The sequence below is a fragment of the Rattus norvegicus genome, chromosome 5, assembly GCF_021556685.1.
Source record: "Rattus norvegicus strain SHRSP/BbbUtx chromosome 5, alternate assembly SHRSP_T2T, whole genome shotgun sequence".
Taxonomy (NCBI): Eukaryota; Metazoa; Chordata; class Mammalia; order Rodentia; family Muridae; genus Rattus; species Rattus norvegicus.
The window spans coordinates 159,452,099-159,471,785 of NC_141538.1; the positions used below are offsets into that span (position 1 = coordinate 159,452,099).

General features: G+C 45.8%; 1 protein-coding gene and 1 long non-coding RNA gene across 2 annotated transcripts in view; one reads left to right on the forward strand and one right to left on the reverse strand.

Annotated features, from left to right (window-relative positions):
• Positions 1-546: 546 nt before the first annotated feature.
• Fbxo42 (F-box protein 42) overlaps positions 547-19,687 on the forward strand; it is a 58,279-nt gene continuing 39,138 nt past the window's right edge. Inside the window, 1 exon segment of the mRNA NM_001395590.1 lies at positions 547-809. The gene's annotated coding sequence lies outside the window, so the exon portion shown is untranslated.
• Positions 8,257-16,217, reverse strand: LOC134487028 (uncharacterized). The gene is made up of 3 exons (XR_015621293.1): positions 15,323-16,217; positions 11,830-11,930; positions 8,257-8,421 (listed from the first exon to the last, which is right to left on the reverse strand). It is a non-coding gene; the product is annotated as an uncharacterized LOC134487028 (long non-coding RNA).

The window sequence follows — 19,687 nt, forward strand, 5'->3', positions numbered from 1 at the left end:
CTGGCATTCCCTTAAACCACACCTGTAGGGATAGGTTCTAGAAGGTTCTCACCTACACACAGCTTTCTTGAAGTGAGACTTTTGCGGGAGTGGGACTCTACTCCTCCGTGATGGCCACAGTGGGAAGCAAAACACACAGGCCTGTTTCCTCCCGGGCTCCGATCTACATGGGGAGCTTTGAGACTGGGTTTCCTCATTTAAAAAAAAAAAAAAAAGGTGGTAGCAACAAAGCTGCTACTACAGTTTCCAGACGCTTCTAACGCGGTGACATCTAAAAGGCACTTACATTAGCCACTGCCCTTTCTCTATGCTCAATATGTAGGTACCTGAGGACACAAATGACTTAGTCTAAGTCTGTAGCCTCAAACAATCGGGAAAATAGCTCAGGGACCGCCGATTCCAAACAAGAGTCCTAGGAAGCTCCGCTCCCTCGGTCCTTCTCAATATGGCGCCGCCCAGCGGCCACCGCGCGAAGGCCGGCCGTGCTGACGTGTGTGCGCGCGCGCTTCCTCCGCGCCCCGCCCCGGCGCATGCGCACTGCGCGCTGTCTTCTCCCAGTCTGAGCAGCAGCGGCGGTGGCATCAGGGACGGCGGCGGCGGCGGCGGCGGCGGCGGCGGTAGCCGCGACGGCGTTTCAGTGGAGGAAGATGGCGGCTCCGGGCGACCCCGGGTTCCGCCAGCTGTGAAGATCCCCGGAGCACAGCAAGCACCGGCCTGAGGCAGAGCGGCTGTGCTCTGGCCCTGGCCCTGGCTCCTTCGCCACCTTCACCGGAGACGCGAAACCGAGAGCGCGGAGCGGGCTGGCCCAGGTGAGGCCTCTCCCGGTGCCGGGCCGCGGCCAGGCGCCGACGCCTCCTGCGCTTTATGCCTGGGGACCCGGGGGCACCCCGAGTCCGGCGCGGGCCCTGTGTCCTGCGCGGGCGTGGGTCTTGGCGGGCCTGGGGTCTTGCTGTCGTCATCCTCGGCTTCCCGGGCTGAGGTGGGGACAGGCGCCCCTTTGCAGCCACCCCTGGGATGGGTGCAGACCTGTGCCCTCTTCTCAGCAGGGTGGTCCTGGGTCCTCATCCGGGCCGGGAGAGGATGCGTGGCCAGGGCAAGAATGGCTTTCGGGGTGTCATGGAGCCTCACCCCGCCCCCTGAAACCCTTAAGTCCTCGGTGAAGAGCGGGAGACCGCTGCCCTCCCGAATTGGGGCTGCGGCGAGGGGGCCGGCGTCTCGGAAGCTGCAGCTGCAAAGAGATGATTTTTTTTTTGGAATTGGCTGACGAAATGAAACACAAGCAGTTCCTTCCCTGACCCCTAGCCATTTGAGTGTTCTCTTAGGAGTGGGAACTGCAGCTCTCCCGGCTGGAGACAGCAGTCCACGTTGTGACTGAGGAAGGCTTGCCCTGGTGAGAATTGTTTGTGGAGAGAGAACTGTGGAAGGTGGCAAGGAGTTTGTAAATCAAGAAAACCACAATTAGGTGAGATCCCGATAGTATCAGCAGAGAAACTTCAGATGCTGGAGTTGGTTGGAAACCTTTGGAATAAACCGATTGCTTTGTCTGTTGGATCCCCTTGAGTTTTAATAGGAAAATAAAAGCATCGTTTTGTTTCTCAATGGCCAATACGTCTGCACTTTTCTGTGGTAGCGTTCTTATGGATCTATATGGAGAACCAGACACATTCCGGGTTTTCCCTTGCAGGAGGCAACACTGGACCATTTTTGTTGTTTATTTATTTTTCTCAGAACTTTTTGTTGTTGTTGAAACGGTAGTAATTGAGACTTCGGTTTCGTTTCTCTAGGGTAGAGAAGATGTTTGATGCCGGGTGGCCTTTTCATTGAGCAAGAATGGCTTCACATGGAATTGTGCTGTTGTGAATTGTTGGGGCCATCTCTTTTGCTTGGACACACCAAATGTCTTTTGTAACACCTCGGGTTTTGCTTGTGCTTAAGAATGATGACATCATGGATTTAAAGGGACAAGGGAAATTGACGAAGAGATACCATCCCTTAGAATTCAGTCTGCAGCTCTTAAAGCTGGACAGGGAGGGATACCCCTTGTATCATAGTTCTGACAAAGTATTCAACTGTCTAGTCTGGTTGGCTGTCCTTTCTGGTGTATGTTAATCAGTTCATATCCCGTAGCTGTTTTGCTTTTGGAATAAACTCAGTTTAATATAGCATCCAATCTACATTGAGCCATGGGAGCTTTATGCACTTCGTTTTAATGGCAAATATTAAGTTAAAATGACAATTAGTAAATTTAATATTAGCTAGCTCTTTGACCGTTTTCCCCTTTCTTAAATCATTTTTTTTTTAAACAGAAGTGGGTAGAGTTCCTTAGTTTCTTAGCTAGAGATGTAATTGAGCCAAGCAAGGGTAGGAAGTTGGAGGGCCACTCTGCCTATTAATTTGCTAATAGAGGATCGTAGGATCGGTGGTGGTTTGACATCATGCTCCTTGCCGTCCTCTGTCTATCAGGTTTGGGCAGAACTCTGGGGCATCATTTACTCACAGCATTTTGCCTTATTTCCTTACCTGACTCAGGTACAAAATGAGAAAGAGTAGGAGAAACAGCTGGGGCTGGCTCATTTGTTTGTTTTAGATTTATCTTTTTTTTTTTTTTTTTTTAAGTTTACAGGTATTCTTGCCAGCGCTCACCTGTATGTTCCCATTTGCATGCCTAGAGCCTTGTATCCATCCCCTGGGAACTGGAGTTACTGATGGTATAAGCTGCCATGTTGGTGCTGGGAATGGAACCTAGGTTAGCTAGAAGGGGAGCCAGTACTCTTAACTCTCTATCTAGCCAGCCCCTGGATGCTTTTGCTTTTAAAGATTTATTTTTATCATTTAAAAATTTTGTGTGTGTGTGTGTGTGTGTGTGTGTGTGTGTGTGTGTGTGTATGGGGGTGGAGAAGGACAGGGGAGTGGGGGGGATCTCCATGTGTTAGCAGAGGCCAGAGGTATCAGGACCACTGGAGCTGGGGTTACTGAAGGTTGTGACCCATCTGGTTTGGATGCTAGGAGCGCACCTTAGGTTCTCTGCAAGATCAGAAGGCACTTTTAACTCCTGAGCCATCCCTCCAGCCCTAGGATGCTTCTTTAGTATTTTATTCTTAGTTTTATTTTATTTTATTTTGTTTTTTGAGTAGGGTTTCTCTGTGTAGCCCTGACTGTCCTGGAACTTGTAGACCTGGCCTTGAACTCAGAGATTTGTCTGCCTTTGTTCCTGAGTGCCACATATTAAAGGTGTGTGCCACTAATGCCCAGCTCATAGGATGCTTCTTGGTGTCCAATATCATTTTATTTATTTTTATTTTTTAATATTTATTTTTGTTTATATGCGTACACTGTAGCTGTCTTCAGACACACCAGAAGAGGGCATCAGATCCCATTACCACCATGTGGTTGCTGGGAATTGAACTCAGGACCTCTGGAAGAGCAGTCAGTGTTCTTAACTGCTGAGCCATCTCTCCAGCCCAACGATTCTTTTTTTTTTTTTTTTTTTTTCTTTTTTTTCAGAGCTGGGGACTGAACCCAGGGCCTTGTGCTTGCTAGGCAAGTGCTCTACTGCTGAGCTAAATCTCCAACCCCCAGCCCAACAATTCTTTTTTTTTTTTTTTTTTGTTCTTTTTTTCCGGAACTGGGGACCGAACCCAGGGCCTTGCGCTTTCTAGGTAAGCGCTCTACCACTGAGCTAAATCCCCAGCCCCGTAGCCCAACAATTCTTAATAAAACCCAAAGCTCCTCGGTTCAATAATAGGATTCCTACTTTATAAGATAACTACGTGGACAAAACGAGGCAAGGTCTGTGAAAGTGCTCTGAGAGATCGCACTCTGAGTATGTGAAACAGTTGGTCATGGCAGTGCGACCCTCGGAGGCCACAGAGGCAGGCAGATCTCTGTGAGTTTGAGGTTAGCCTGGTCTACAGAGTGAGTTCCAGGAGAGCCAGGGCTTCATAATGAGACCCAGACTATTAAAAAAAGCACAGTACAAGAGAAATAGATTATGTATCTTCAGTAAAAAGGTCCTCTATGTGTTGAGGGAGGTACTGACTATTTGTAAGGACAGCTTTTCTATCTAAAAGTTGTCTGAGGCTGGTTGGAAAGCTGGACAAGAAAATCAGTGTTTATGGTAGTGCAGTAAGTGTGTTCCTCCAACCAGGGGGGAGCAGAGCTTTGCCTAGGCCGTTACTCATTTCTTCCTCCTTTCTTTATTTTTTATTTTTGCTTTATTTATTTATATATATATATATATATTTTTTTGAGATAGGACCTCACTATGTATCCCTGGCTGTTTTGGAGCTCACTCTGTAGACCAGGCTGGCCTCCAAGTCACAGAGAGCCTCTGCCTTCTGAGTGCGGGGACTGGAGAAGGTGTCCCCACCTCCTAGCTTGTTTCTTTACAACTTTTTTAGATTTATTTTATATGTTTTTCCTGCGTGTATGTATATTCAGCACGTGTTTCTTGGTGCCCTCAGAGTTTAGAAGAGGGCATGGGACCCCTCCCGGCTGCCGCCCCCACCCCCCAACCCCCGCCTACACACACACACACACACACACTTGGAGTGGTGGATGGGTGTGAACCATCATGTAGGTGCTGGGAATCCAGCTGTTGTTTATTTCTTTCTTGTCTCTCATGCTAGCCCGGGTCCTCCCCATCCTCCTCCTACCTTCTCTAGGGCTGGGATTTTAAGTGTGCATTGCCATGTATGGCTTAGGAATACTTAAGTCTTTGTCCTGAGCTCTTTCCCCTTTTATTCATTCACCGTCATGATGCTTCCTACACAGCATGCGTGCCCCAGTTATAGCTTCTGAATTGTCAAAGATCTAACAGCCTCGGGAGAGCCTTTCTGAGTGAGTCACAGGCCCAGGCAGCAAGCATTCGCACAGTGAAAGTTTGTCAGATTCTGCATGAGGCAACTTCAGAGTGACACTTTTTAAAAAATGCTTTGGACAAACAGCACATGAGGCATAGTGTTTTAATTGCTGCAGCGGTGGTGGGGTGGTGGTGATGGTGGTGGTGGTGGTAGTGGTGGTGGCGGCGGTGGTGGTGGTGGTGGTGGTGGCGGCGATGGTTATGGTGGGTGTGCCAGGTATTCAACCCTGGCCTTGCAAACAGTAGTCAAATGCTTTGCCACTGAGCTATATGCCCATCCCTGTTTTGTGTTTTTATTTTATTTTATTTTATTTGTTTATGTATTTTTTAGTGTATATGGGTCCTTTGCCTACGTGTATGTCTGTGAGCCTTGTGCCCCACATTGGGTCCTGTGATACTGGGGTTACAGAGGCTTTGAGCAGCCATATGGATGCTGGAGTCCGACTCACTCAGGTGTTCTGGGCAGTACTCTTAACTACCGTTGAGCCATCCCTCCAGCCCTCTTTCCTCCCCCATTTATTTGCTTGTTTTGTTTTTGTCTGAGACAAGTTTAGTGATTCCCCAAGATGGCCTGGGACTTGTTATCTCTCTTCCTGCGTCCCACTCTCTAGGTTGGGATTACAGATATGTGCACCATGCCCAGCCCTGTGTATTTTCACAGGCCTGGAACTCACTGTGTAACAGAAGATGACTTAGGACTCTGATCCTGTTCTTACCTCCTGGTGCTGGGCTGACAGGCTGTGTGTACCAAGCCTGGTTTATTTGGTGCGGAGGATCCAGGTGTGGGCTGTGTGTGCACACTCATCAAGCACGCTACCAGCTGAGCCACATACCCAGCCACTCATTATTGTGTATTGTGACAGTTCGTTATGTGAAGGAGATGACCTATTTATAAGTCATTTTAAAATCATAGGGAATTAGGGGTTGGGGACTTAGCTCAGTGGTAGAGCACTTGCCTAGCAAGCACAAGGCCCTGGGTTCGGTCCCCAGCTCCAAAAAAAAAAAAAAAAAAAAAAAAAAAAATCATAGGGAATTGAGTGCATAAAAAAAATTTTTTTTTTTTAAATTTTTCCCCAATGTTATTCTGTTTTGCTTCAGAAGGTGGAAGGTATTGTGTGATGCTTTGGGATGGTGTGTTTTTACTCTGTGTGTGTGTGTGTGTGTGTGTGTGTGTGTGTGTGTGTGAATGGTAAACGTAGGTATTATGTAAAACTTTATTGTTGTGGATTGTAGCTTAGCTCAGCTAACTCACATGTCTTCCTTCTCTGCCTCCCTGCCTCCCTCCCTCTCTTTCTTCCGAGTTGAACCAGGGACTTCTTTGTGATCTGGTCACTGCCCCACTCCACCACTCTACCACGGAGCTATGCTTTCAGCCTCGATAGTTTTTACATTTCAACATGGTCATGTCCAGTTCTGGGATAGTTCCTAGCAATTTTTAGTTTTAGCAGGTAATGTTCCCTAGACATGTTACCCAGGCTGGCTCAACCACTCCTTTCTTCTTCTTTTTAAGATTTATTTATTATATACACTCTTCAGACACACCAGAAGAGGGCATCAGATCCCATTACAGATGGTTGTGAGTCACCATGTGGTTGCTGGGAATTGAACTCAGGACCTCTGGAAGAGCAGTCAGTGCTCTTAACCACTGAGCCTTCTCTCCAGCCCTCCTTTATTCTTTTAGAAGGCAGGCTAGTTAGATTGTGGTGTTTTCTTTTCTCTTCCTAATAAAGTTTATTTTAAAAATCTTTTAAAAGCTCTCTTTCTGTCTTCCTTTTCATCTATCTCTTCCTGTCTCTCTTCCCCTCTGTGTGTGTTCCTGTGTCTATATGTCTATGTGTCTGATGGGACCCGAAAGTCACAAATTGGCTAGACTGGTTGTTGGGCAAGCCTCAGAGACCCATCCACCTGCTGAATCCTGGGACTACAGGCACATGCTGCTCTGCCCTAATTTTTGTGTGGGTGGTGGTCTGAATTCAGGTCTACATGCTTACATAACACTTTCCCACTGAGATATCTCTCGAGCCTTAATTGTGCTAAGGTTTAATTCGGACATTTCCAGAGGTAGGCTGTGTAAGTACCTGATGTGTACATTTAAAATATTAATAGATAGAATAATTTTGAGATTTTTGACAATTTATGGGTGAACTTGGAAAATGCTGTGCTACGAGAGATAAGCCTAACTTGTAAGAGGAAATACGGTATGAATCCATTCACAGGTGATTGACAGTAGAATGGGAGCAGCCATGTGAGAATAGGATCCAGAAGTTGGGGCAGGCAGGGGAGAGTACAGTTGATGAATGTGGGCTGTCTGTTTGAGATGGGTACTGTGCACAGTGAGCGAAAGGACTTATGCCACCAAACTGTGTTCTTTAAAACAGTAGTGAGCGGCATAGTTCATTACAAGAAAAAGTTTTAAAGGGGTGGGGAGGTGAGACTGAAGAAACAGCTCAGAAGAGGAGACTTGCTAGGCTCAGTCTCTCGCACCCAAACAGTGGCTAACAGTTGTCTGTAACTTGAGTTCCATGGGACCTGATCCCCAATTCTGGCCTCTGAGCGTGCTGCATACAAGTAATATACAGACATGCATGTAGGCAACACATTAATTCACATAAATAATAAATCTAAGAGAGGTGTTAACCAGAGTTGAGGATCTAACTCAGTGGTACAGTATTTGTCTAGCATGCACAAGACCCTAGCTGGGCGTAATCCTCAGCACCCCTCTCAAAAGAACAAAAGCAAAAAACAAGTCTGGGCTGGAAAGATGGCTCAGTGGTTAAGAGCTCTTGCAGAGGACCTGTATGGGGCTCACAACTGCCTGTCACTCCAGCTCCTTGTCCTGACTTCCTCAGGCACCTGCACTTGGTCCTGCACAAACACATAAGTAAAAACAAATAACATGTCATGCTAATGGCCTTCGGTTTAAAGAACAAGAGTTCAGGGGGTTGTTTATTTGAGACAGGTTATTTTTTGCTCACTGTGGCCTGGAAGTCATTTACTATGTAGCCCAGGCCTGCAATTCATTTTTTGGAGACAGGGTCTCACTATATGTTTTTGACTGGCCTAGAACTCTCAGTGTAGATCAGGCTGGTCTCAGATTCACAGAGCTTTACCTACCTCTGCTTCCAAAGTGTTGGGATTAAAGTTCTATGCCACCATGTATGGCTGGCATCTCATATTTCTAATACCAGCAGTCAGGAGTTAGGGCAGGAGGATTGATGTGAGTTGGAGGCCAGCCTGGACTACAGAGTGAGTTCTAGGACAGGCAGGGCTACCCAGAGAAAGCCTGTCTCACCCCCACCCCTTTCATCATGTTGGGGAGGAGTGTTTAGGAAACCTAGTTTCTGATCAGTGTTGTTAAAACAGCTGGCAGAAGGGAGAGAGCAAACACTGTTCTAGCAATTTTATATCTTTTATTTAGTTTTGTGGAGTCATTTGAGAACACTGCTGAATGTGACAGGAGCAGTCAGTGGCTGAAACAGGAGGATTGGCTGTTCTGGGCTGTATCCCTCTGTGATTGAGAGCTTGGGCAGCTCGGCATGTCCAGGACCGATGCTCCAGTGCTGAAAAAGAAGACCAGAAGACACAGAAAGGACTTGGGGTGCTTCTGTCTACTTGTTTGCTAGTACAACCCATGCTGATGCACTCTGGTTATCTCGAGTCTCTCCTGTTGTGAGTGCTTTCTGGTTTTGTTCTAACTTTCTTAGCTGCTTAGGATTGAACTCCGGACCTTTGATATGGAAGGGAAGCGTTTAACCACTGAACTAAACCCCCATCCTATTTTAAGCTTTGATTTATGGTCTGTAGCTTTAATGATGTACCAGGACTAAATGTGGTGTCGTATATCTGTAATTCCAACACTTGGGAAGCTGAGGCAGGAGAATGGAGAGCCAATGGCTTCACAGACCTGGTCTCAGAAAAACAACACCAAAACCCCAAAACAGAAGCATGATAGTTGAGTCCTCGGGTCCTAGCTAAGTACATTGTCCTTCTCTTGTATGGCAGTGTCGTGGGACGGGTGGGCTTGATGTTAGAATCTGTGAACTGAGCTAGCGTAGTGATTGAGAAGGAGCTAGCGTAGTGATTGAGAGGGAGCTAGCGTAGTGATTGAGAAGGAGCTAGCGTAGTGATTGAGAGGGAGCTAGCGTAGTGATTGAGAGGGAGCTAGCGTAGTGATTGAGAAGGAGGCAGTGAGGTGGAGTGTGCTGGACACTGCAGACGCTTAAACCCTGGACTCCAGAGCAGAGGCGGCTCTAGAGTGAGTGCTGGGACAGGCAGGGCCTCACAGGAAACCCTGTCTCAACAAATCGAAGAAGAAAAAAATTAGGCGGATTTATTTTCAGTAGAGCATATTCTTCTTCTGAGTTGTGGGTTCTTTAAAGAATTTATCATGTCTTTCCATATGTCTGTCTTAAGGTGCCAGGATGTAATCCAGGGCCCTTTGCATAAGTAAGTGCTCTGTCTGTCTGTCTTTCTTTTTAAGTTTTTAGGTAGCATGTAAAGTACTGGGATTTCGTTGTGACATTTTCAAATATATGTATCATTTTATCTTCTCATATTTGCCCCTATTCAAATATTTATTTCTAAAATGTATTTTTTTTTTTTGAGAGTATGTGAGTGTTGGATGCCATTGTACAACCTTTGGGAATTGGTTCTCTTCCACCCTGTGAGTCCTGTTGATAGAGCTCAGTCCTCAAGCCTGGTTGTCAGGTGACCCTCACAGTGTTGTTGACCTGAAAACTGGCCAGCACGGAAGAATGTGTATCTTACTCGTCCTTTAAATGCTGACCCTTAAGCCTCAATTTGCCGGCTGTAGTCATTCCTCCTTTCCCACCTGGGAAATATAGTATGGGGTGACACAGAACACTGAGGACAGTCTGTGGTGACATTTCCCATATATCTGGACATGATACCTTTGGCTTTGATTTTCATTCGGTATACAAGACTGGCCTTGAACTTGGAGCAGTCCTTGTCTGGGAGTATGTATGAGCCACTGGCTGGACATGGTATCTTTTTGTTTGTTGTGTTTTGTTTTGTTTGAAACAAGTTTCTCTGTGTAGCTCTGGGAGTTTTGGAAGTTACTGTGTAGACCAGAGATTCACCTATCTCTGTTTCTCAGGTGCTGGGATTAAAGGATGGCTAGCCCCTGTGTTTTGAGACTTTCTTGTTATCTTGGAGCAAAAACCTGGCAGTGTTGTTGCCGCTTAGTTTCTTCCTGCTATTTATTGCCTTGTTCTCCACTTCATCGGCAACCATAGCAATGAGGACAGAGACGTGGGTTTAATTAGGCAGGTGATCAGTGGGTGGAGTCTAACTTGTGAGGCCCTGAGAAGCAGGAGCTGTCTGTAGGATAGGCCTGGATTGGCTCTGCTCTTGTAAGGCTGCCACCTTGCTCAAGTGTTCACATAGCCCTAAGACCATTGCTATCCTGCCTAAGAGGACAGAGGTTAGAAGGAAAGCTCCATTAGCAGAGGGTCCTACCACACTCCCAAGTGGAGAGGGATAGTTCAGACACACAGATGGCCAAGAGAACAGAGGCCAGAGGTGGAAAGAGATATGAGAGTGTCTGAGAAACAGGAGTTCACTGGCTGAAGTGAAATCTGTGGGAAAGGCCACTGATCTCACTGTGGGTAAACCCTAGGCACAGCATGGTAAATACTGTCTGACAATTTTATTTTTTGTTTGTTTTGAGAGTGTTTCTCAAGTAACCTAGGCTGGCCTAGAACTCCAGGTCTCTGTCACAGCTTCCATACTGCTGAGATTACAGGGGTCTGTCTCCTTATGCCTTTCCCCTAACCAAGCAGCAGAATGCACCAGCTAGGTATCCTCTAATTCAGTAACTCATTTAATTCAGACACTACCTGGAGGTAGTTTCAAATACCCAGGTTGAGTGTTCAGCACCGTAGAGTGACCCCACCCCAGCCAGATGCCAGCAGAAAGTCTGGTTTCTCACAGTGTCTTCTCTGGGTCACAGAGCCTCCACAGACACTATGTGTGTTATTTTACTCTAAACATTACGTTTACTACTATGTTATGAAGGATACCGGTGCTGGATTGCTGGGTGACTGCTGCAACATGGAGAACTGTGTGCGTTTGGTCCCTCAGCCAACTAGGTGTGGTCCACACAGGCCTGACAGGGTTGCTAGAATTTGCTGAGTGCCAGCCTAGCCAAAAAACACTAGCTTCAGGGTCTGTAAGGGACCCTGCCTCAAAGGACTATGGCAGAGAAGGATAGAGGAGAAGCCTGTTCCTGGCTCCGTGTGCATGCACAAGCCACACAAGCCACACAGGCGCGCGCGCACACACACACACGCACTCCAGGCTATGGGTAAATGGGAATGCCTACAGTGAGTCATGTGGGAGGGTACACATGTCCCTCTGGGCACACCTCTAGATGCCTCTACATACTCAGTAGTCTGCAGTCTTCCCAGACACAGAGTTCTTATTTTGTTTCTGTGTTTTTTAGGCAGAATAGTATGTAGCCCAGGCTGGCCTTAAACTCACTGCTATACACAGCATGACTTTGAGTTTCTGATCCTACAGCCTCAGCCTCCTAAGAGCTGGGGTTACAGGCTTGTCCACCATGTCTAGTGCTTTTTGAATTTGATTGATTAAATCATTGGCTGTTGGTGATCAAGTTAGCAACTGGAGGGTTGGCTTAGTAGTCTGACTTTTTAGTCATGCCTTAACCTTTCCTATGATCAGTCCCAATCCTGAAGCTCATAGGGCTTCCAATTAACTCATTAGTACAGAAGGGGTCTACTTTGGAAATTCTTCTGTTTTTAGAAGTTGTGTGCCAGGAAACAGAAGAAAGGCCAGTCAAATATTTCACAATTGTCACAATCACACAGGGATCCTTAGCATTCAGCATCTCAAGGTTGTATTTTACTACTAGTCATTAGCATTAGCTTCATCAGTAAGACCACAGCCAAGCATGGCAGTACACGCCACTGTTCCCAATGGTGACTTACAGCCTTCTGTAATCCCAGTTCCAGTGGATCTGATGTTCTTTTCTCTTCTCCACAGGCATCAGGTACACATGTGGCACACATAGATATGTGCAGGCAAAACACTCATACACATAAACAAAACAACAACAAAATGGCATTAAAATAGACCCCAGGGGGTTGGGGATTTAGCTCAGTGGTAGAACGCTTGCCTAGGAAGCGCAAGGCCCTGGGTTCGGTCCCCAGCTCCGAAAAAAAGAACCAAAAAAAAAAAAAAAATAGACCCCAGGAGCATGCACAGCTGACAGAGTGCTTGTGGTGGGATTGCTCCTCAACATTACAAGAAAGACAATAGTGCTATTGATAAACACCGGTTAGTGTGTTACAGAGGTGAGGTTTTAAAAGCGAGCAGGCTTCCTGGTGACACCCGATGGAGATTAGCCAAGGCTAAAGGTTCAATGGTATTCAATGTTTACAAAGCTGAAGTTGCTTGTGGAAGACGTGCTTGAGATGTGTGTGTCCACTGATGCCCAGCTAGTGTCCGTTTTAGTTACGTGCGTAAATGGAAGAGGTAGTTGAGGCCACTGAGCTAGCTACTGAGGTGTGTTCTAGGCGAGGGCGAGTGAGGCCATGGGGCCTGTTATAGCCACCTCAGTTCTGCATATTTTATTACAAAGCCCTGCAAGTGTGCCGTATGTGTACTGACTGTTTTCAGTGGGAAGATGCGTGAAGATTACCTTGCTCAGTCAAGCGCCCTGCCCCCTACCCCGTTTACATATTTAAGGATAAATATTGTCAAATGCAGTAGTTCTGAAGTTTTTCTGCCCTTTGGGTTCCTTCTGCCTGTGTAGCAGGAATCACTTGAGTGAAGCTCTAAGAAATGTTAGGCGAGAACGTCCCCTGCAGCACTGGATGGAGCGAGCACAGTGAACTAAGGATTTGAAGGACACAGGTGGACGAGTGAGCCGCCCCCTTAACCTGCACCGTGAAGCATGCACAGGCCGGGGGAGGTTGTGTTCCTTTTCTCCATTGGCATTAGACTAATATTACTTGAGAATCTAATAGTAAAATACCAAGCTCTGTGGAGTAATTTTATGAAACTCTGTGATTTGACTGTAGTAAGGTTTCATTGATATAATCAGTTGGAATTTATTAGATAAAAGTAAAATACAGTGTTAGTTAAATTTTGTTGACGATCTAGGACTGTCTGAATCATGTAGTGAGACAGCTGAACATAGAGGCACAGGCAATCAGGAAGCAGAGGCAAGAGGATTACAGGTTCAAAGCCAGCCTGGAGTATTGGATAGAGAACAAGTCTGAAAAAGAAAAAAAAAAGGCACTGTTTCTAACCCCTTTTGATTTGTACTGTATTTTACAACCACAGCCTTCTGTTTAAAGTTATAGTTACATCAGGTTATTACAAGCAGAATTGTCCTGTACGTTGCATATTTGTACCATGTGTTCTTAGATACAGAAATTCAGGGTCAGTGGTGGCTATTTGGGTAAGAGTGTTTGCTACAGTAGTCTGGCAGCCCAGCCTTCCTAAGGTGGCGGGAGTGCTGTCCTCTGACCTCCTCTCTACACACCTCTACCATCAATAGTAGATTTAACCAATTCAGATTCGGCTCTTAGGTGTGGGGGAACAAGCCTGTAATCACAGCCCTTTGGAGGCTAAATCCAGAGGATCATGGGTTCAAGACTGACTTAGGCTATGAGAGCTTGTGGAGAAAGCCAGCATCTCCATTTTTGGCTGAAGATGTAGCTTACTTAGTGATGGCTTTGTAGCAGGTCCCCAGTTCAATTCCCTAGTACTGCATAATGGGGAAGAATATAGCCCTCAAAAGAAACAGAAGTTTGGACTAGAGATGGCTCAGTGGTTAAGAGCACTGGCTGCTTTTCCAGAGGTCCTGAGTTCAATTCCCAACAACCACATGGTGGCTCACAACCATCTGTAATGAGATCTGATGCCCTCTTCTAGTGTGTCTGAAGACAGCTACAGTGTACTCATATATAATAAATAAATCTTTAAAAAAAACAAGTTTAAGAATTACAGTATAATTGTGATTTTTCACAAAGCACAGAACATTGAATCTAGAATGCATGATTTGGAACATGAGTATCTTCACTGTTGAAACCTGTGCCCTTTTCTTAACCAAACTATACTTGGTGGTAGCAAATCCTTTGACTGCTCCATATAGACAAAGAGGGTGGGCGGCCTTGAGGCTGCCCTGTTTTTACAGCCCCTTGAAGACCATTGTAAAATGGCATGATCTGGGACTGGAGGGAGAGCTCTGTGTTTAAGAGCAGTGGTTGCTCTTCCAGAGGACCCAGGTTCTGTTCTTAACACCCACATGGCAGCTCACGCAGTCTGTAACTCCAGTGCCAAGGGGTCTAACTCTCTCTTCTGACCTCCAGAGGCACCAGGCACACACATGGGACACCAGGCATACATGTGGTACATAGACATACTTTGTAGAGAAAATATCCATTCATAGAAAATATATGCATTTTTAAAGATTTGTTTGTTTTATTTAGGAGTACACTGTAGCTGTCTTCAGATACACTAGAAGAGGGCATCAGACCTCATTACAGATGGTTGTGAGCCACCACGTGGTTGCTGGGAATTGAACTTAGGACCTCTGGAAAAGCAGCCAGTGCTCTTAACCTCTGAGCCATTTCGCCAGCTCTAAGGGTTTTTTTTTTTTGTTTTGTTTTGTTTTGTTTTGTTTTTTTCCTTGTTTTTTTTTTTTTTTTTTTTTTTTTTTGGTTGAGGACCAAACCCAGGGCCTTGTGCTTGCTAGGCAAGTGCTCTACTACTGAGCTAAATCCCCAACCCTGCATTTTTAAAAGTATGATTTGACCATTGTGCCACTTGGTTGACATTGTAGCACTTTGCAGTCTGAGGCAAGATGATCACAAGTTTGAGGTGAGGCAAGATGATCACAAGTTTGAGGCCGGTCTAAGCTATCTAAGTCTAAGGGCTGTAGGTCTGGAATATGTTCAAAGTCTGTCTCCAAACAAAAAAGAATGCTGATAGGTAATGTGAGGGCATACTTTATTTTCCTATTTTATTAAAGGAAATCTAATTGGGTAACAGACGTGTTAACCACTGAAAAACACGTTCCTGCTGACATCTGTTATTAAATATGGGACGCTTTATAGAGCCACCCTGTGGTGTCTGTGTCAGAGGAACTCGGTTTGCTAATAGAAACTGTACAGCAGCAGTTAGGCCAAAACATTCTATTCCTGGACATTTGGGGACTTAAATCATTGACTGACAGGAGAGGAGTTTCCCAATTAGAGCCTCTGTTGCTATAGATAAGATATTTTAATACCATGTGTGTGGCCAAAACATCTGTTTGAGTGCCAAGTGGATTTTACCCTTCTCTCTAGTGCAGTTTTTCTAACTGGCAAATTACTAGTTTAAAAAAATAGCAATTAAAAAAAAAATAACAAAAAAATAGCAATTTAAAACCCTCCCATCCCCACCTTCCCTTTTGGTGCTCTGAAATCCTACCTGGTCAGCAGAGTGGGGTTCAGCACATCTGTCCAGCGTCTTTCTTACCACAGTGGGCGGGAGCTTCTTTCCCACTGGAGCCGCTCAAGCTTGACAATACGCGTAATTTATCATACGCGGCCCACCCGTGCTGTTGCTTACTTATATGTCTTTGGGTTTTGTTGTGTTTCAGACAGGGTTTCTCTGTGTAGCCCTGGCTGTCCTAGAACTGGATCTGTAGACCCGGCTGGCCTAGAGCTCACAGATACCTGCCAACCTCTGCCTCCTGAGTGCTGACATTAAAGGTGTGAGCCACTATCAACTGGCTCTGTTAACTTGTGCTTAGTGGAGTCATTCTCTCTGTACCTTCTGTGAGATCCAAACGTAGTATTCTAATAATTGCCACAATTTAATGTGTGCGTGTGTGCGTGTGTGTGCTTCAGTATATGCCCACTGCAGTGGGCGTAAGAGGGCAGCTTTCAGAGTTGGCTGTCACCTTCCACTTAGGGATGAAACTCAGGGTCTGGTTCGTATGGCAAGTGTTTTTACCATCTCACTGGCCCTGAACACAGTAGTTTAGTTCATGTACATGTTACATTGATACTTGTTGACTGCATAAAATAGAGTAGGATATTCTATAAATTTTCCAGTTTCTGTCATTTTACATTTGACTTGGTACAAAGATAGTGGTGGTGGTGGTGGTGGTGGTGGGGGTGGTGGTGGTGGTGGGGGTGGTGGTGGTGGTGGAGGAGGTGGTGATAATGATGGTGATGATGGTGGTGGTGATGATGGTGATGATGGCGGCGGTATATTCTTAAGGCTTACTCTAATCTGTTATGATTGTGTATAGATCTTTTGTCCAGCAATGTTTGTATTTTCAGGAGCAGTGTTGTCTTTAGCTCACACTGGCATCTCTGAGGTAGGAACTTCCTGAGCTTACAACACCATCTGGGCAATCATGATAAATATTTTTTGAAATTATGAAGAGCAAGCTAGATTCTGTTCTCGATCTTCACCAGCATTTTATTTAAGTGAATCAGTTGAGTTTCAGTTTTTTAATGTTTCTTTTTTTTTAAAATTCATTTATTATATATAAGTAACACTGTAACTGTCTTCAGACACACCAGAAGAGGGCATCGGATCTCTTTACAGATGGTTGTGAGCCACCATGTGGTTGCTGGGATTTGAACTCAGGACCTCTGGAAGAGCAGTCGGTGCTCTTAACCGCTGAGCCATCTCTCCAGCCTTGAGTTTCAGTTTTATCTCTGTCTGTCTACATGTATGTATGTTCTTTGGTGTATGTGTGGAGATAGAGAAACTTTGGGAACTGGCTTTTTCCTTCTACCCTGTAGGTTCTGGGAACTGGACTGAGGTGATCAGGTTTGGGGTAAAGTGTCTTCTACTCACTGATCCATTTCACCTTCCCTTCAACTGCATTTTTGAAACAGAGTCTCTCACTGAAGCTGGATCTCAGTGATATAGCTAGTGTGACTAGTTAGTGACTTCCTGGCAAACAAAACATTGGCATTATCAAACAAACAGGCAAGCACTCCCCCTCTTTCTGCTCCCCTCTTTAAAAAACAAATAAAAAGCCAAAAACTTCCGAACTCAAGAGAAATAAAAGCTGTTAGTTTTGGCCAGCTGACTGCCTTGGCACTCGGTGATTTATTGGCGTATCTGCTGTATTTTGATTCAGTTTCTGTTATGAAGTGAGGTCAGCATTTGGGATGCTCTGAGGACTTGCCTGGAGACCTTGTGCTCATGAGGAGGCCCCGTAGAAGGCAAAGTGACCCAGCTTAACAGCCGGTCTTCACATTCTAGTTCTATTGAGCTGACTTCCAATTGTGAGTTTTTTGGGGGAATGAGGAGTTCTGGCACAGGTGAGGGTGAGAACTTGTCTTCATGAAAACCTCGTTCTCAGGGTCAGTGTGGTTTACATGGGAAATGCTGTAAGCCAACAGAAAACAAAATGAAAATGAAAACAAAACGAAAATTCCAAAACTTGAGAGCATCAAAATGCTTCCTTCTCCTCAGGAGCTCTGAGTACCTGACTGAGGAAGAGAAAAAGAAGCTGTGTGAATTGGTGCAATGCACAGTTGCCAAGGAAAGGTATCTACCAGGCCTGTGTCCAGGGCTGAGCTGGCAAGCGTGCCTCTGGGAGCATAGGGCTGATGTTTCTGTGGCCCACCAGACAGTGAAGCTCCTTAAAGCTTACCTACGGCTGTGTGAGCACCACTGCTCAGGGGTGCTGATGGTGCTGTTAGAAGGTTCAGAATGCGAGTAAACTGCTTTATTGAGCCGACAATGCACTCTGCATGGGAAATAGTGAGAACGATCTTCCATAGCCTCCTCCAGTTCAGTTCTGGAGCTACCCGGGCTCGTTGGTCAGCACTGTGCTGAGGATGGCTGGCTGGCTGGGTTGGAATTAGATGTGAACAGTGGCCTACTCAACAGGTCTTTTTCTTTAGTGAGTTTGTACAGTGAGGCTAGTGTTAACTCATAAGTGAGAGAAGGGAGTCAGTCCTGTGTGTATGCAGAAATGAAAACAGAAGTAAAACGCTGTAGGAGAGCCAGGGCCTGACAGGAGGGGAGAATGGGAGTAGTAGGAGAAAAGGGGGAATAAGCGCAAAAGACATCAGGTACTTGCAAAGCAATGTGTACACAAGGCAGGATTATATCCACAGGAAGGAAGGAAGGAAGGAAGGAAGGAAGGAAGGAGGGAGGGAGGGAGGGCGGGCGGGCGGGCGGGCAGGCAGGCAAACCAAACCAAACCAAACCAAGCCAGGCATGGTCGCTCATGCCTTATAATCCTAACACTTGGAAAGCTGAGGCAGGAGGATCAGTGCGAGTTTAAAGACGGTCTGGGCTACAGGATATCAAAAAACCCAAACCAAATCAAATCAAACCAAACCAAACCAAACCAAACCAAACCAAACCAACCAAACAAACAAACAAGGGCTAGAGAGATGGCTCAGAGGTTAAGAATGAATACTATTGCTGCCAGCGGCAGACAGAGATCTCTGAGTTCAAGGCCAGCCTGCTCTACCTGCTCTACAGAATGAGTGCTAGGGCAGCCAGGGCTATATAGAGAAGCCCTATCTTAAAACAAAACAAAAGTACATATTACTCCCACAGAGGACCAGAATTCAATTCCTACACTGGGAGGCTTCAGGGGATCTGATGCCTCTGGTCTCCTTAGGCACCTTCACTCCCATGCCCATACCCCACACAGAAATATGTAGATCCATAATTAAAATTAGATAATTTCGAAAACATAAAACTAACACCATAAGGCTGGCGAGTTGGCTCATAGTGGTTAAGAGGACTTGTTGCTCATGCAGAGGACTCAGGTTCAATTCCCAGAACCCACAGACTAGTCCCAGCTGTCTGTGACTACAGCCTTAGGGATCCAGGGCCTTTTTCTGACCTCTGTGGGCACCAGGCATCAAGTGCTGCTCATAGATACAGTAGACGAAACATACATAGACATTAAAAAGTAAAACAAAAATACCAACTAAGCCTAGTGCTCTTTGCACTTGTGTTTAAAGAACTTGGGTTGGGCTTGGTGCCCTTGGCAGGCAGAGGCAGGCGGCTCTCTGAGGCCAGCCTGGTCAACATCTTCTACATAGTGAGTTTTGGGATAGCCAAGGCTGTTCCACAAAGAAACCCTGTCCAAAAAGCCAACCCCCCACCCCCCCAAAGAAAGACAATTTTAAAAGCTACATTCCTTGTGAAGGATCTAGCTGAGCTGTTGCCTCTTTGAAGTCTGTCAGAACTTTGCAGTGAGTCCTCTTGAGTGATCCTCAGCCAGCCTTCATCAGGTAGTGATGCAGGAGCTCCATCCTGTCTGTCCTTTCATCCGATCTTTCTCACTGGCCGCCTCAGAAAGCTGTGTGAGAGAGGTTTGCTCAGCTTGGCATCCTGATCTGGTGTCTCCTCTTGTGAGCTCCCTGCATTCCTTAGAGAATTTCCTCCCACTAAACCTTTCTAGTCCTGATTCTGCTAAGCACCTTCTCCTCTCAGAGTCTAACTGGAACCTAATTCTCTTTTTGAGCAGCCTCACTGAGTAGCCTGGCTGGCCTTGAACTCACTGTGTAGACTAGGCTGGCCTTCAACTCACAGAGATTCCCCTGCCTCCTTACCTCCCCAGTGCTGGGACTAAAGGTGTGTACCACTGTTCTTATATAAATGGCAGTTCCTTCGTTTTGCTGTTTTTACCTTAGGCTGTGCACATGCAAATGATTCATTTGCCTATGTGTATGATATAGAATTTTCTTTCTAGAGATTTCTGGGAGTAGAGTTTAGCGCAGAAGAAAATTTTGATTATCTATAATATCTCCATTAGAAATAACTATCAACAAGAACATATTCTGATCAATTCTTGTG